The following is a 16,688-nucleotide window of genomic DNA, read 5'->3' on the forward strand; positions in this document are numbered from 1 at the left end:
GCGCGATTTGACAGCTGTGTTTCCCTAGGAAGACGTCATCAGGCGTGATGTTAGGAACCGTTTCAAATTCACGCGCCCGTTGCAAATCTTATCCAATGACTCTGTTTGAAATCTTATCTTGTTACCGCCTTTTCAACTTCGAAAACTTTTCAAATTCCTTTTGAAACTGTGACAAACCCTTTCGCTTCATATAAGGGTGGCAATGTTCGCACCTTAATATAGTGTACCACCATAGCATTTACAACCGAAGCATCAAATCTGAAAAATTTCCATTAGAACCACAAACAAGAATTGGGAAAATCATAAAGATCTTTGTGCAAGAGTGTGCCAACAGAAAAGAAATAAAGCAAAGTATTTGTGGGATTTAAGTGATGTCTATTTAGACACGAAACTATGGATCCTGGGAACGAATCGCTTCCTTCAAAGTCAAGAGAGACTTAGAAGTGTCTGTGTGGTTTCCCGTTGAAATACGATCAAATGTTTATTAAGAAACATTGAAAGGTATCTTTTCAAATTTAAGCTATAAGGGGTGGTTTAGCTTCAACCGAACTTCAGTACTTGACGTAAGACCGAAAGTTGGATGAAGTACTTGTGAGACCAGTGTAGCCTATTAAACAAGTAGGTTAGATAATATATTCAGTGACTTGGTGATATATGTGTTGAAATCTTTAAAAAAAAATAAAAACTGGATCTTTTGGGAAGAAAAGTCTTGGTTTTAGACAAATTCATAAAGATCACACAAAAATAAAAAGATTTCAAGGTACAGACCATCAAAGTGGTTTCGTTAATTCATGGGTAAAGAACTAGAACTTTGGAGTGTTCACCATCAATTCGTTTAAGGCATTGGATTTTGGGTCTCACTTAGCACGTTGGGGAAACGAAACTAAGATCATCAATACAGATGTTGTGTAACCATAAACCTCAGTGGTAAATGCTGAGAGTCTCAAGGGTTATGGTTATGAACCGAAATGAGATGGAGAAATAAGAATAGGTAGTTAAAGAACCGAAAGTACCTCTGCTATTAAAGACGGACCAAGCAGATAAATCTTAACTCAATGTGAGAAGAGTAAAGGTAGCTCATGACTTGAGTGATTTTATCAGCCTAATTGGGAAGAAATGATTTGTATATATCGAATCAGTAAGGCATCACTCAAAGTCTTTGAGGCTTTGGTCAACATACAACAGCATGCTTCTAGGGACACTTAGCTAGTACAAAGATAAAGAGATTTATACATGTCCCAGCTCCATCATTTGAATGATCCATGATACCTTTCATTGATATTTTAGGTATTTCTGATTTTTATAAAAAAAAAACAAGAACAACAAAACAAAATATTTTTGGATTTTATGAATTTTCTGAAAAAGAAATAAAAACAGAAAGGAAAATATTTTTGAATTTCATGAATTTTCTGAAAAAGAAATAAAAACTGAAAGGAAAATATTTTTGAATTTTATGAATTTTCTGAAAAAGAAATAGAACACTCCTTGAAATCGTCTAGCCCTCATATTCACACATTAGTGCACGATTTCTTGAGCCATGGGATTCTTTTATATGGTGGCTATTAGGGTTACACCATGTAACTCATAACTTTACCCATTCCTTATGCTCCATGGATTTTAACCTCCATGGAGTATCCATGGGTCACCCCATGGACTTAGTCCAACATAAGGAATCTTGGATCACAAGCCCACATATAAAAGAATGAATGATTTACACAATCAACCCATATATTTAATTAGTCTCCTTTTGATCACTTAATTAATTCCAAATTAATTCTTGATCAATATTAATTAAATAACCTTATTAATATATTAGAACTTATAATATATTAACCAACCTTAAGTGTTATTTCTCTCATTATAGTCTATCCAAATGCATGATGCCATGCAACCCAAATGGACCATGCCGGGTCGGGTCAAGTCTTACCAATTATAGTTATGGACTTAGACATTAATCCAACAGAACGTGGAGGCGTATTTCCTCTCGGTGATCCTTCAAGGTAAGAATCAACACCTTCGGCTGATTTCTCTTGATCGTGATCGGAAGGAACGAAATCTGAATCACTAGGCGTATCTGCCTTCAGTTTTCTTGTCATCTTCTTCACCTTTCGCTTCTTTGGTGCAGAAGGAGCTGATTGTTCGGCCTTACGCTTTTTGGGCGTAGAGGCTTTGGAGGATTGACCTTCTTTCTCCGGCTTCTTTTGATCAGGCTTCTTCCCATGTTTTGCTGGCCTGTCAGCTTCATCAAGGGATTTCTGCATCTCAGGAGTGAGTTGTCTCGGTCCTGAAGAAGGAAGGTTTTTGTATTCCCTGATGACCTTGCTTTCGGCAGAGACACACCGATACATTGATTCGGGAATGGAACCAATAAACAAGAATTTGGTGGGATCTGAGACAATGATCTTGGTGGTGTGGAAGGTGCCAATTGACGATCTCAGTGCATCATCCATGATAGGAACAATAAACTTCTCAATGGTCTGTTGAGTGACAAGGGTCCAAAACCTGCCACAGGAGATTTCAGAGTGTCGAGAAGAAGAAATGAGGCTTTGTACCGGTTGGGACCATAAAATGGATCCATAGTCCAAGTTGATGCCGTGATAAAGACCATAGAGTAAGATCATGAATGCCTTGCTAGCCCCATCTGACCCAGCAACCCTTTCAGCAAATGCCTTGAAAAGAAGGGTAAATAATCTGTTCCACTATGATGGAAGGCAAGATTTCTTGAACTTGGTCACCGTTGTAAGAAGGTCAGTATACCCCATATCATAAAACATTGTGAAAAGCTGAGTCGTAGATATGGAGTCAGGATTAACCAAGGAATCATCAGAAGCTAGCCCTAACAGGGAGCAAAATCGTACTTTGGAGACGGAAGTTTTGTGATTGAAAATCTCTAAGAAAATGTGTTCCTTACTTTTGTCATAAGAAGTTGTTGTATAGACTTGAGAGAGCAAAGACATCGGAACTGATTCCACCTGGATCATAGCGATCACGAGTGGTGAATATTTGAGGCATTCAACCACTTAGAGCATATAAGGATCATAAAGAAAAGGATTCAGATCGATAATCAGGTTCTGGTTGGGCTTGATGTACAACTGAGAGGATGAGGCAGTTTGTTCATGAACGGATGAAGATTCAGCCATTGTTGCAGGTGTGAAGAAGAAGATGAATAGTAGAAATTCGTCGGTGTGTTCTTGAGAGAGTTTGGAAGTGGTAAAGTGGTACAAGGGGTGTGAGAAAACCTTATATACCATTTCCAGGAGAGAGAAAGAATTTGTAGTAATGATGTTACGATCTTCTGAATCAGCGCCTGAAAAAGCGCGATTTGACAGCTGTGTTTCCCTAGGAAGACGTCATCAGGCGTGATGTTAGGAACCGTTTCAAATTCACGCGCCCGTTGCAAATCTTATCCAATGACTCTGTTTGAAATCTTATCTTGTTACCGCCTTTTCAACTTCGAAAACTTTTCAAATTCCTTTTGAAACTGTGACAAACCCTTTCGCTTCATATAAGGGTGGCAATGTTCGCACCTTAATATAGTGTACCACCATAGCATTTACAACCGAAGCATCAAATCTGAAAAATTTCCATTAGAACCACAAACAAGAATTGGGAAAATCATAAAGATCTTTGTGCAAGAGTGTGCCAACAGAAAAGAAATAAAGCAAAGTATTTGTGGGATTTAAGTGATGTCTATTTAGACACGAAACTATGGATCCTGGGAACGAATCGCTTCCTTCAAAGTCAAGAGAGACTTAGAAGTGTCTGTGTGGTTTCCCGTTGAAATACGATCAAATGTTTATTAAGAAACATTGAAAGGTATCTTTTCAAATTTAAGCTATAAGGGGTGGTTTAGCTTCAACCGAACTTCAGTACTTGACGTAAGACCGAAAGTTGGATGAAGTACTTGTGAGACCAGTGTAGCCTATTAAACAAGTAGGTTAGATAATATATTCAGTGACTTGGTGATATATGTGTTGAAATCTTTAAAAAAAATAAAAACTGGATCTTTTGGGAAGAAAAGTCTTGGTTTTAGACAAATTCATAAAGATCACACAAAAATAAAAAGATTTCAAGGTACAGACCATCAAAGTGGTTTCGTTAATTCATGGGTAAAGAACTAGAACTTTGGAGTGTTCACCGTCAATTCGTTTAAGGCATTGGATTTTGGGTCTCACTTAGCACGTTGGGGAAACGAAACTAAGATCATCAATACAGATGTTGTGTAACCATAAACCTCAGTGGTAAATGCTGAGAGTCTCAAGGGTTATGGTTATGAACCGAAATGAGATGGAGAAATAAGAATAGGTAGTTAAAGAACCGAAAGTACCTCTGCTATTAAAGACGGACCAAGCAGATAAATCTTAACTCAATGTGAGAAGAGTAAAGGTAGCTCATGACTTGAGTGATTTTATCAGCCTAATTGGGAAGAAATGATTTGTATATATCGAATCAGTAAGGCATCACTCAAAGTCTTTGAGGCTTTGGTCAACATACAACAGCATGCTTCTAGGGACACTTAGCTAGTACAAAGATAAAGAGATTTATACCTGTCCCAGCTCCATCATTTGAATGATCCATGATACCTTTCATTGATATTTTAGGTATTTCTGATTTTTATAAAAAAAAAACAAGAACAACAAAACAAAATATTTTTGGATTTTATGAATTTTCTGAAAAAGAAAGAAAAACAGAAAGGAAAATATTTTTGAATTTCATGAATTTTCTGAAAAAGAAATAAAAACTGAAAGGAAAATATTTTTGAATTTTATGAATTTTCTGAAAAAGAAATAGAACACTCCTTGAAATCGTCTAGCCCTCATATTCACACATTAGTGCACGATTTCTTGAGCCATGGGATTCTTTTATATGGTGGCTATTAGGGTTACACCATGTAACTCATAACTTTACCCATTCCTTATGCTCCATGGATTTTAACCTCCATGGAGTATCCATGGGTCACCCCATGGACTTAGTCCAACATAAGGAATCTTGGATCACAAGCCCACATATAAAAGAATGAATGATTTACACAATCAACCCATATATTTAATTAGTCTCCTTTTGATCACTTAATTAATTCCAAATTAATTCTTGATCAATATTAATTAAATAACCTTATTAATATATTAGAACTTATAATATATTAACCAACCTTAAGTGTTATTTCTCTCATTATAGTCTATCCAAATGCATGATGCCATGCAACCCAAATGGACCATGCCGGGTCGGGTCAAGTCTTACCAATTATAGTTATGGACTTAGACATTAATCCAACAGAACGTGGAGGCGTATTTCCTCTCGGTGATCCTTCAAGGTAAGAATCAACACCTTCGGCTGATTTCTCTTGATCGTGATCGGAAGGAACGAAATCTGAATCACTAGGCGTATCTGCCTTCAGTTTTCTTGTCATCTTCTTCACCTTTCGCTTCTTTGGTGCAGAAGGAGCTGATTGTTCGGCCTTACGCTTTTTGGGCGTAGAGGCTTTGGAGGATTGACCTTCTTTCTCCGGCTTCTTTTGATCAGGCTTCTTCCCATGTTTTGCTGGCCTGTCAGCTTCATCAAGGGATTTCTGCATCTCAGGAGTGAGTTGTCTCGGTCCTGAAGAAGGAAGGTTTTTGTATTCCCTGATGACCTTGCTTTCGGCAGAGACACACCGATACATTGATTCGGGAATGGAACCAATAAACAAGAATTTGGTGGGATCTGAGCAATGATCTTGGTGGTGTGGAAGGTGCCAATTGACGATCTCAGTGCATCATCCATGATAGGAACAATAAACTTCTCAATGGTCTGTTGAGTGACAAGGGTCCAAAACCTGCCACAGGAGATTTCAGAGTGTCGAGAAGAAGAAATGAGGCTTTGTACCGGTTGGGACCATAAAATGGATCCATAGTCCAAGTTGATGCCGTGATAAAGACCATAGAGTAAGATCATGAATGCCTTGCTAGCCCCATCTGACCCAGCAACCCTTTCAGCAAATGCCTTGAAAAGAAGGGTAAATAATCTGTTCCACTATGATGGAAGGCAAGATTTCTTGAACTTGGTCACCGTTGTAAGAAGGTCAGTATACCCCATATCATAAAACATTGTGAAAAGCTGAGTCGTAGATATGGAGTCAGGATTAACCAAGGAATCATCAGAAGCTAGCCCTAACAGGGAGCAAAATCGTACTTTGGAGACGGAAGTTTTGTGATTGAAAATCTCTAAGAAAATGTGTTCCTTACTTTTGTCATAAGAAGTTGTTGTATAGACTTGAGAGAGCAAAGACATCGGAACTGATTCCACCTGGATCATAGCGATCACGAGTGGTGAATATTTGAGGCATTCAACCACTTAGAGCATATAAGGATCATAAAGAAAAGGATTCAGATCGATAATCAGGTTCTGGTTGGGCTTGATGTACAACTGAGAGGATTAGGCAGTTTGTTCATGAACGGATGAAGATTCAGCCATTGTTGCAGGTGTGAAGAAGAAGATGAATAGTAGAAATTCGTCGGTGTGTTCTTGAGAGAGTTTGGAAGTGGTAAAGTGGTACAAGGGGTGTGAGAAAACCTTATATACCATTTCCAGGAGAGAGAAAGAATTTGTAGTAATGATGTTACGATCTTCTGAATCAGCGCCTGAAAAAGCGCGATTTGACAGCTGTGTTTCCCTAGGAAGACGTCATCAGGCGTGATGTTAGGAACCGTTTCAAATTCACGCGCCCGTTGCAAATCTTATCCAATGACTCTGTTTGAAATCTTATCTTGTTACCGCCTTTTCAACTTCGAAAACTTTTCAAATTCCTTTTGAAACTGTGACAAACCCTTTCGCTTCATATAAGGGTGGCAATGTTCGCACCTTAATATAGTGTACCACCATAGCATTTACAACCGAAGCATCAAATCTGAAAAATTTCCATTAGAACCACAAACAAGAATTGGGAAAATCATAAAGATCTTTGTGCAAGAGTGTGCCAACAGAAAAGAAATAAAGCAAAGTATTTGTGGGATTTAAGTGATGTCTATTTAGACACGAAACTATGGATCCTGGGAACGAATCGCTTCCTTCAAAGTCAAGAGAGACTTAGAAGTGTCTGTGTGGTTTCCCGTTGAAATACGATCAAATGTTTATTAAGAAACATTGAAAGGTATCTTTTCAAATTTAAGCTATAAGGGGTGGTTTAGCTTCAACCGAACTTCAGTACTTGACGTAAGACCGACAGTTGGATGAAGTACTTGTGAGACCAGTGTAGCCTATTAAACAAGTAGGTTAGATAATATATTCAGTGACTTGGTGATATATGTGTTGAAATCTTAAAAAAAAATAAAAACTGGATCTTTTGGGAAGAAAAGTCTTGGTTTTAGACAAATTCATAAAGATCACACAAAAATAAAAAGATTTCAAGGTACAGACCATCAAAGTGGTTTCGTTAATTCATGGGTAAAGAACTAGAACTTTGGAGTGTTCACCGTCAATTCGTTTAAGGCATTGGATTTTGGGTCTCACTTAGCACGTTGGGGAAACGAAACTAAGATCATCAATACAGATGTTGTGTAACCATAAACCTCAGTGGTAAATGCTGAGAGTCTCAAGGGTTATGGTTATGAACCGAAATGAGATGGAGAAATAAGAATAGGTAGTTAAAGAACCGAAAGTACCTCTGCTATTAAAGACGGACCAAGCAGATAAATCTTAACTCAATGTGAGAGGAGTAAAGGTAGCTCATGACTTGAGTGATTTTATCAGCCTAATTGGGAAGAAATGATTTGTATATATCGAATCAGTAAGGCATCACTCAAAGTCTTTGAGGCTTTGGTCAACATACAACAGCATGCTTCTAGGGACACTTAGCTAGTACAAAGATAAAGAGATTTATACCTGTCCCAGCTCCATCATTTGAATGATCCATGATACCTTTCATTGATATTTTAGGTATTTCTGATTTTTATAAAAAAAAAAACAAGAACAACAAAACAAAATATTTTTGGGTTTTATGAATTTTCTGAAAAAGAAATAAAAACAGAAAGGAAAATATTTTTGAATTTCATGAATTTTCTGAAAAAGAAATAAAAACTGAAAGGAAAATATTTTTGAATTTCATGAATTTTCTGAAAAAGAAATAGAACACTCCTTGAAATCGTCTAGCCCTCATATTCACACATTAGTGCACGATTTCTTGAGCCATGTGATTCTTTTATATGGTGGCTATTAGGGTTACACCATGTAACTCATAACTTTACCCATTCCTTATGCTCCATGGATTTTAACCTCCATGGAGTATCCATGGGTCACCCCATGGACTTAGTCCAACATAAGGAATCTTGGATCACAAGCCCACATATAAAAGAATGAATGATTTACACAATCAACCCATATATTTAATTAGTCTCCTTTTGATCACTTAATTAATTCCAAATTAATTCTTGATCAATATTAATTAAATAACCTTATTAATATATTAGAACTTATAATATATTAACCAACCTTAAGTGTTATTTCTCTCATTATAGTCTATCCAAATGCATGATGCCATGCAACCCAAATGGACCATGCCGGGTCGGGTCAAGTCTTACCAATTATAGTTATGGACGTAGACATTAATCCAACAGAACGTGGAGGCGTATTTCCTCTCGGTGATCCTTCAAGGTAAGAATCAACACCTTCGGCTGATTTCTCTTGATCGTGATCGGAAGGAACGAAATCTGAATCACTAGGCGTATCTGCCTTCAGTTTTCTTGTCATCTTCTTCACCTTTCGCTTCTTTGGTGCAGAAGGAGCTGATTGTTCGGCCTTACGCTTTTTGGGCGTAGAGGCTTTGGAGGATTAACCTTCTTTCTCCGGCTTCTTTTGATCAGGCTTCTTCCCACGTTTTGCTGGCCTGTCAGCTTCATCAAGGGATTTCTGCATCTCAGGAGTGAGTTGTCTCGGTCCTGAAGAAGGAAGGTTTTTGTATTCCCTGATGACCTTGCTTTCGGCAGAGACACACCGATACATTGATTCGGGAATGGAACCAATAAACAAGAATTTGGTGGGATCTGAGACAATGATCTTGGTGGTGTGGAAGGTGCCAATTGACGATCTCAGTGCATCATCCATGATAGGAACAATAAACTTCTCAATCGTCCGTTGAGTGACAAGGGTCCAAAACCTGCCACAGGAGATTTCAGAGTGTCGAGAAGAAGAAATGAGGCTTTGTACCAGTTGGGACCATAAAATGGATCCATAGTCCAAGTTGATGCCGTGATAAAGACCATAGAGTAAGATCATGAATGCCTTGCTAGCCCCATCTGACCCAGCAACCCTTTCAGCAAATGCCTTGAAAAGAAGGGTAAATAATCTGTTCCACTATGATGGAAGGCAAGATTTCTTGAACTTGGTCACCGTTGTAAGAAGGTCAGTATACCCCATATCATAAAACATTGTGAAAAGCTGAGTCGTAGATATGGAGTCAGGATTAACCAAGGAATCATCAGAAGCTAGCCCTAACAGGGAGCAAAATCGTACTTTGGAGACGGAAGTTTTGTGATTGAAAATCTCTAAGAAAATGTGTTCCTTACTTTTGTCATAAGAAGTTGTTGTATAGACTTGAGAGAGCAAAGACATCGGAACTGATTCCACCTGGGTCATAGCGATCACGAGTGGTGAATATTTGAGGCATTCAACCACTTAGAGCATATAAGGATCATAAAGAAAAGGATTCAGATCGATAATCAGGTTCTGGTTGGGCTTGATGTACAACTGAGAGGATGAGGCAGTTTGTTCATGAACGGATGAAGATTCAGCCATTGTTGCAGGTGTGAAGAAGAAGATGAATAGTAGAAATTCGTCGGTGTGTTCTTGAGAGAGTTTGGAAGTGGTAAAGTGGTACAAGGGGTGTGAGAAAACCTGATATACCATTTCCAGGAGAGAGAAAGAATTTGTAGTAATGATGTTACGATCTTCTGAATCAGCGCCTGAAAAAGCGCGATTTGACAGCTGTGTTTCCCTAGGAAGACGTCATCAGGCGTGATGTTAGGAACCGTTTCAAATTCACGCGCCCGTTGCAAATCTTATCCAATGACTCTGTTTGAAATCTTATCTTGTTACCGCCTTTTCAACTTCGAAAACTTTTCAAATTCCTTTTGAAACTATGACAAACCTTTTCGCTTCATATAAGGGTGGCAATGTTCGCACCTTAATATAGTGTACCACCATAGCATTTACAACCGAAGCATCAAATCTGAAAAATTTCCATTAGAACCACAAACAAGAATTGGGAAAATCATAAAGATCTTTGTGCAAGAGTGTGCCAACAGAAAAGAAATAAAGCAAAGTATTTGTGGGATTTAAGTGATGTCTATTTAGACACGAAACTATGGATCCTGGGAACGAATCGCTTCCTTCAAAGTCAAGAGAGACTTAGAAGTGTCTGTGTGGTTTCCCGTTGAAATACGATCAAATGTTTATTAAGAAACATTGAAAGGTATCTTTTCAAATTTAAGCTATAAGGGGTGGTTTAGCTTCAACCGAACTTCAGTACTTGACGTAAGACCGAAAGTTGGATGAAGTACTTGTGAGACCAGTGTAGCCTATTAAACAAGTAGGTTAGATAATATATTCAGTGACTTGGTGATATATGTGTTGAAATCTTAAAAAAGAAATAAAAATTGGATCTTTTGGGAAGAAAAGTCTTGGTTTTAGACAAATTCATAAAGATCACACAAAAATAAAAAGATTTCAAGGTACAGACCATCAAAGTGGTTTCGTTAATTCATGGGTAAAGAACTAGAACTTTGGAGTGTTCACCATCAATTCGTTTAAGGCATTGGATTTTGGGTCTCACTTAGCACGTTGGGGAAACGAAACTAAGATCATCAATACAGATGTTGTGTAACCAAAAACTTCAGTGGTAAATGCTGAGAGTCTCAAGGGTTATGGTTATGAACCGAAATGAGATGGAGAAATAAGAATAGGTAGTTAAAGAACCGAAAGTACCTCTGCTATTAAAGACGGACCAAGCAGATAAATCTTAACTCAATGTGAGAAGAGTAAAGGTAGCTCATGACTTGAGTGATTTTATCAGCCTAATTGGGAAGAAATGATTTGTATATATCGAATCAGTAAGGCATCACTCAAAGTCTTTGAGGCTTTGGTCAACATACAACAGCATGCTTCTAGGGACACTTAGCTAGTACAAAGATAAAGAGATTTATACCTGTCCCAGCTCCATCATTTGAATGATCCATGATACCTTTCATTGATATTTTAGGTATTTCTGATTTTTATAAAAAAAAAACAAGAACAATAAAACAAAATATTTTTGGATTTTATGAATTTTCTGAAAAAGAAATAAAAACAGAAAGGAAAATATTTTTGAATTTCATGAATTTTCTGAAAAAGAAATAAAAACTGAAAGGAAAATATTTTTGAATTTTATGAATTTTCTGAAAAAGAAATAGAACACTCCTTGAAATCGTCTAGCCCTCATATTCACACATTAGTGCACGATTTCTTGAGCCATGTGATTCTTTTATATGGTGGCTATTAGGGTTACACCATGTAACTCATAACTTTACCCATTCCTTATGCTCCATGGATTTTAACCTCCATGGAGTATCCATGGGTCACCCCATGGACTTAGTCCAACATAAGGAATCTTGGATCACAAGCCCACATATAAAAGAATGAATGATTTACACAATCAACCCATATATTTAATTAGTCTCCTTTTGATCACTTAATTAATTCCAAATTAATTCTTGATCAATATTAATTAAATAACCTTATTAATATATTAGAACTTATAATATATTAACCAACCTTAAGTGTTATTTCTCTCATTATAGTCTATCCAAATGCATGATGCCATGCAACCCAAATGGACCATGCCGGGTCGGGTCAAGTCTTACCAATTATAGTTATGGACTTAGACATTAATCCAACAGAACGTGGACGCGTATTTCCTCTCGGTGATCCTTCAAGGTAAGAATCAACACCTTCGGCTGATTTCTCTTGATCGTGATCGGAAGGAACGAAATCTGAATCACTAGGCGTATCTGCCTTCAGTTTTCTTGTCATCTTCTTCACCTTTCGCTTCTTTGGTGCAGAAGGAGCTGATTGTTCGGCCTTACGCTTTTTGGGCGTAGAGGCTTTGGAGGATTGACCTTCTTTCTCCGGCTTCTTTTGATCAGGCTTCTTCCCACGTTTTGCTGGCCTGTCAGCTTCATCAAGGGATTTCTGCATCTCAGGAGTGAGTTGTCTCGGTCCTGAAGAATGAAGGTTTTTGTATTCCCTGATGACCTTGCTTTCGGCAGAGACACACCGATACATTGATTCGGGAATGGAACCAATAAACAAGAATTTGGTGGGATCTGAGACAATGATCTTGGTGGTGTGGAAGGTGCCAATTGACGATCTCAGTGCATCATCCATGATAGGAACAATAAACTTCTCAATGGTCCGTTGAGTGACAAGGGTCCAAAACCTGCCACAGGAGATTTCAGAGTGTCGAGAAGAAGAAATGAGGCTTTGTACCATTTGGGACCATAAAATGGATCCATAGTCCAAGTTGATGTCGTGATAAAGACCATACAGTAAGATCATGAATGCCTTGCTAGCCCCATCTGACCCAGCAACCCTTTCAGCAAATGCCTTGAAAAGAAGGGTAAATAATCTGTTCCACTATGATGGAAGGCAAGATTTCTTGAACTTGGTCACCGTTGTAAGAAGGTCAGTATACCCCATATCATAAAACATTGTGAAAAGCTGAGTCGTAGATATGGAGTCAGGATTAACCAAGGAATCATCAGAAGCTAGCCCTAACAGGGAGCAAAATCGTACTTTGGAGACGGAAGTTTTGTGATTGAAAATCTCTAAGAAAATGTGTTCCTTACTTTTGTCATAAGAAGTTGTTGTATAGACTTGAGAGAGCAAAGACATCGGAACTGATTCCACCTGGGTCATAGCGATCACGAGTGGTGAATATTTGAGGCATTCAACCACTTAGAGCATATAAGGATCATAAAGAAAAGGATTCAGATCGATAATCAGGTTCTGGTTGGGCTTGATGTACAACTGAGAGGATGAGGCAGTTTGTTCATGAACGGATGAAGATTCAGCCATTGTTGCAGGTGTGAAGAAGAAGATGAATAGTAGAAATTCGTCGGTGTGTTCTTGAGAGAGTTTGGAAGTGGTAAAGTGGTACAAGGGGTGTGAGAAAACCTTATATACCATTTCCAGGAGAGAGAAAGAATTTGTAGTAATGATGTTACGATCTTCTGAATCAGCGCCTGAAAAAGCGCGATTTGACAGCTGTGTTTCCCTAGGAAGACGTCATCAGGCGTGATGTTAGGAACCGTTTCAAATTCACGCGCCCGTTGCAAATCTTATCCAATGACTCTGTTTGAAATCTTATCTTGTTACCGCCTTTTCAACTTCGAAAACTTTTCAAATTCCTTTTGAAACTGTGACAAACCCTTTCGCTTCATATAAGGGTGGCAATGTTCGCACCTTAATATAGTGTACCACCATAGCATTTACAACCGAAGCATCAAATCTGAAAAATTTCCATTAGAACCACAAACAAGAATTGGGAAAATCATAAAGATCTTTGTGCAAGAGTGTGCCAACAGAAAAGAAATAAAGCAAAGTATTTGTGGGATTTAAGTGATGTCTATTTAGACACGAAACTATGGATCCTGGGAACGAATCGCTTCCTTCAAAGTCAAGAGAGACTTAGAAGTGTCTGTGTGGTTTCCCGTTGAAATACGATCAAATGTTTATTAAGAAACATTGAAAGGTATCTTTTCAAATTTAAGCTATAAGGGGTGGTTTAGCTTCAACCGAACTTCAGTACTTGACGTAAGACCGAAAGTTGGATGAAGTACTTGTGAGACCAGTGTAGCCTATTAAACAAGTAGGTTAGATAATATATTCAGTGACTTGGTGATATATGTGTTGAAATCTTAAAAAAAAAAAAAACTGGATCTTTTGGGAAGAAAAGTCTTGGTTTTAGACAAATTCATAAAGATCACACAAAAATAAAAAGATTTCAAGGTACAGACCATCAAAGTGGTTTCGTTAATTCATGGGTAAAGAACTAGAACTTTGGAGTGTTCACCATCAATTCGTTTAAGGCATTGGATTTTGGGTCTCACTTAGCACGTTGGGGAAACGAAACTAAGATCATCAATACAGATGTTGTGTAACCATAAACCTCAGTGGTAAATGCTGAGAGTCTCAAGGGTTATGGTTATGAACCGAAATGAGATGGAGAAATAAGAATAGGTAGTTAAAGAACCGAAAGTACCTCTGCTATTAAAGACGGACCAAGCAGATAAATCTTAACTCAATGTGAGAAGAGTAAAGGTAGCTCATGACTTGAGTGATTTTATCAGCCTAATTGGGAAGAAATGATTTGTATATATCGAATCAGTAAGGCATCACTCAAAGTCTTTGAGGCTTTGGTCAACATACAACAGCATGCTTCTAGGGACACTTAGCTAGTACAAAGATAAAGAGATTTATACCTGTCCCAGCTCCATCATTTGAATGATCCATGATACCTTTCATTGATATTTTAGGTATTTCTGATTTTTATAAAAAAAAAACAAGAACAACAAAACAAAATATTTTTGGATTTTATGAATTTTCTGAAAAAGAAATAAAAACAGAAAGGAAAATATTTTAGAATTTCATGAATTTTCTGAAAAAGAAATAAAAACTGAAAGGAAAATATTTTTGAATTTTATGAATTTTCTGAAAAAGAAATAGAACACTCCTTGAAATCGTCTAGCCCTCATATTCACACATTAGTCCACGATTTCTTGAGCCATGTGATTCTTTTATATGGTGGCTATTAGGGTTACACCATGTAACTCATAACTTTACCCATTCCTTATGCTCCATGGATTTTAACCTCCATGGAGTATCCATGGGTCACCCCATGGACTTAGTCCAACATAAGGAATCTTGGATCACAAGCCCACATATAAAAGAATGAATGATTTACACAATCAACCCATATATTTAATTAGTCTCCTTTTGATCACTTAATTATTTCCAAATTAATTCTTGATCAATATTAATTAAATAACCTTATTAATATATTAGAACTTATAATATATTAACCAACCTTAAGTGTTATTTCTCTCATTATAGTCTATCCAAATGCATGATGCCATGCAACCCAAATGGACCATGCCGAGTCGGGTCAAGTCTTACCAATTATAGTTATGGACTTAGACATTAATCCAACAGAACGTGGAGGCGTATTTCCTCTCGGTGATCCTTCAAGGTAAGAATCAACACCTTCGGCTGATTTCTCTTGATCGTGATCGGAAGGAACGAAATCTGAATCACTAGGCGTATCTGCCTTCAGTTTTCTTGTCATCTTCTTCACCTTTCGCTTCTTTGGTGCAGAAGGAGCTGATTGTTCGGCCTTACGCTTTTTGGGCGTAGAGGCTTTGGAGGATTGACCTTCTTTCTCCGGCTTCTTTTGATCAGGCTTCTTCCCACGTTTTGCTGGCCTGTCAGCTTCATCAAGGGATTTCTGCATCTCAGGAGTGAGTTGTCTCGGTCCTGAAGAAGGAAGGTTTTTGTATTCCCTGATGACCTTGCTTTCGGCAGAGACACACCGATACATTGATTCGGGAATGGAACCAATAAACAAGAATTTGGTGGGATCTGAGACAATGATCTTGGTGGTGTGGAAGGTGCCAATTGACGATCTCAGTGCATCATCCATGATAGGAACAATAAACTTCTCAATGGTCCGTTGAGTGACAAGGGTCCAAAACCTGCCACAGGAGATTTCAGAGTGTCGAGAAGAAGAAATGAGGCTTTGTACCAGTTGGGACCATAAAATGGATCCATAGTCCAAGTTGATGCCGTGATAAAGACCATAGAGTAAGATCATGAATGCCTTGCTAGCCCCATCTGACCCAACAACCCTTTCAGCAAATGCCTTGAAAAGAAGGGTAAATAATCTGTTCCACTATGATGGAAGGCAAGATTTCTTGAACTTGGTCACCGTTGTAAGAAGGTCAGTATACCCCATATCATAAAACATTGTGAAAAGCTGAGTCGTAGATATAGAGTCAGGATTAACCAAGGAATCATCAGAAGCTAGCCCTAACAGGGAGCAAAATCGTACTTTGGAGACGGAAGTTTTGTGATTGAAAATCTCTAAGAAAATGTGTTCCTTACTTTTGTCATAAGAAGTTGTTGTATAGACTTGAGAGAGCAAAGACATCGGAACTGATTCCACCTGGGTCATAGCGATCACGAGTGGTGAATATTTGAGGCATTCAACCACTTAGAGCATATAAGGATCATAAAGAAAAGGATTCAGATCGATAATCAGGTTCTGGTTGGGCTTGATGTACAACTGAGAGGATGAGGCAGTTTGTTCATGAACGGATGAAGATTCAGCCATTGTTGCAGGTGTGAAGAAGAAGATGAATAGTAGAAATTCGTCGGTGTGTTCTTGAGAGAGTTTGGAAGTGGTAAAGTGGTACAAGGGGTGTGAGAAAACCTTATATACCATTTCCAGGAGAGAGAAAGAATTTGTAGTAATGATGTTATGATCTTCTGAATCAGCGCCTGAAAAAGCGCGATTTGACAGCTGTGTTTCCCTAGGAAGACGTCATCAGGCGTGATGTTAGGAACCGTTTCAAATTCACGCGCCCGTTGCAAATCTTATCCAATGACTCTGTTTGAAATCTTAT

The sequence above is a fragment of the Lactuca virosa genome, chromosome 3 (genome assembly GCF_052849685.1).
Source record: "Lactuca virosa cultivar CGN04683 chromosome 3, Lactuca_virosa_CGN04683_v6, whole genome shotgun sequence".
Taxonomy (NCBI): Eukaryota; Viridiplantae; Streptophyta; class Magnoliopsida; order Asterales; family Asteraceae; genus Lactuca; species Lactuca virosa.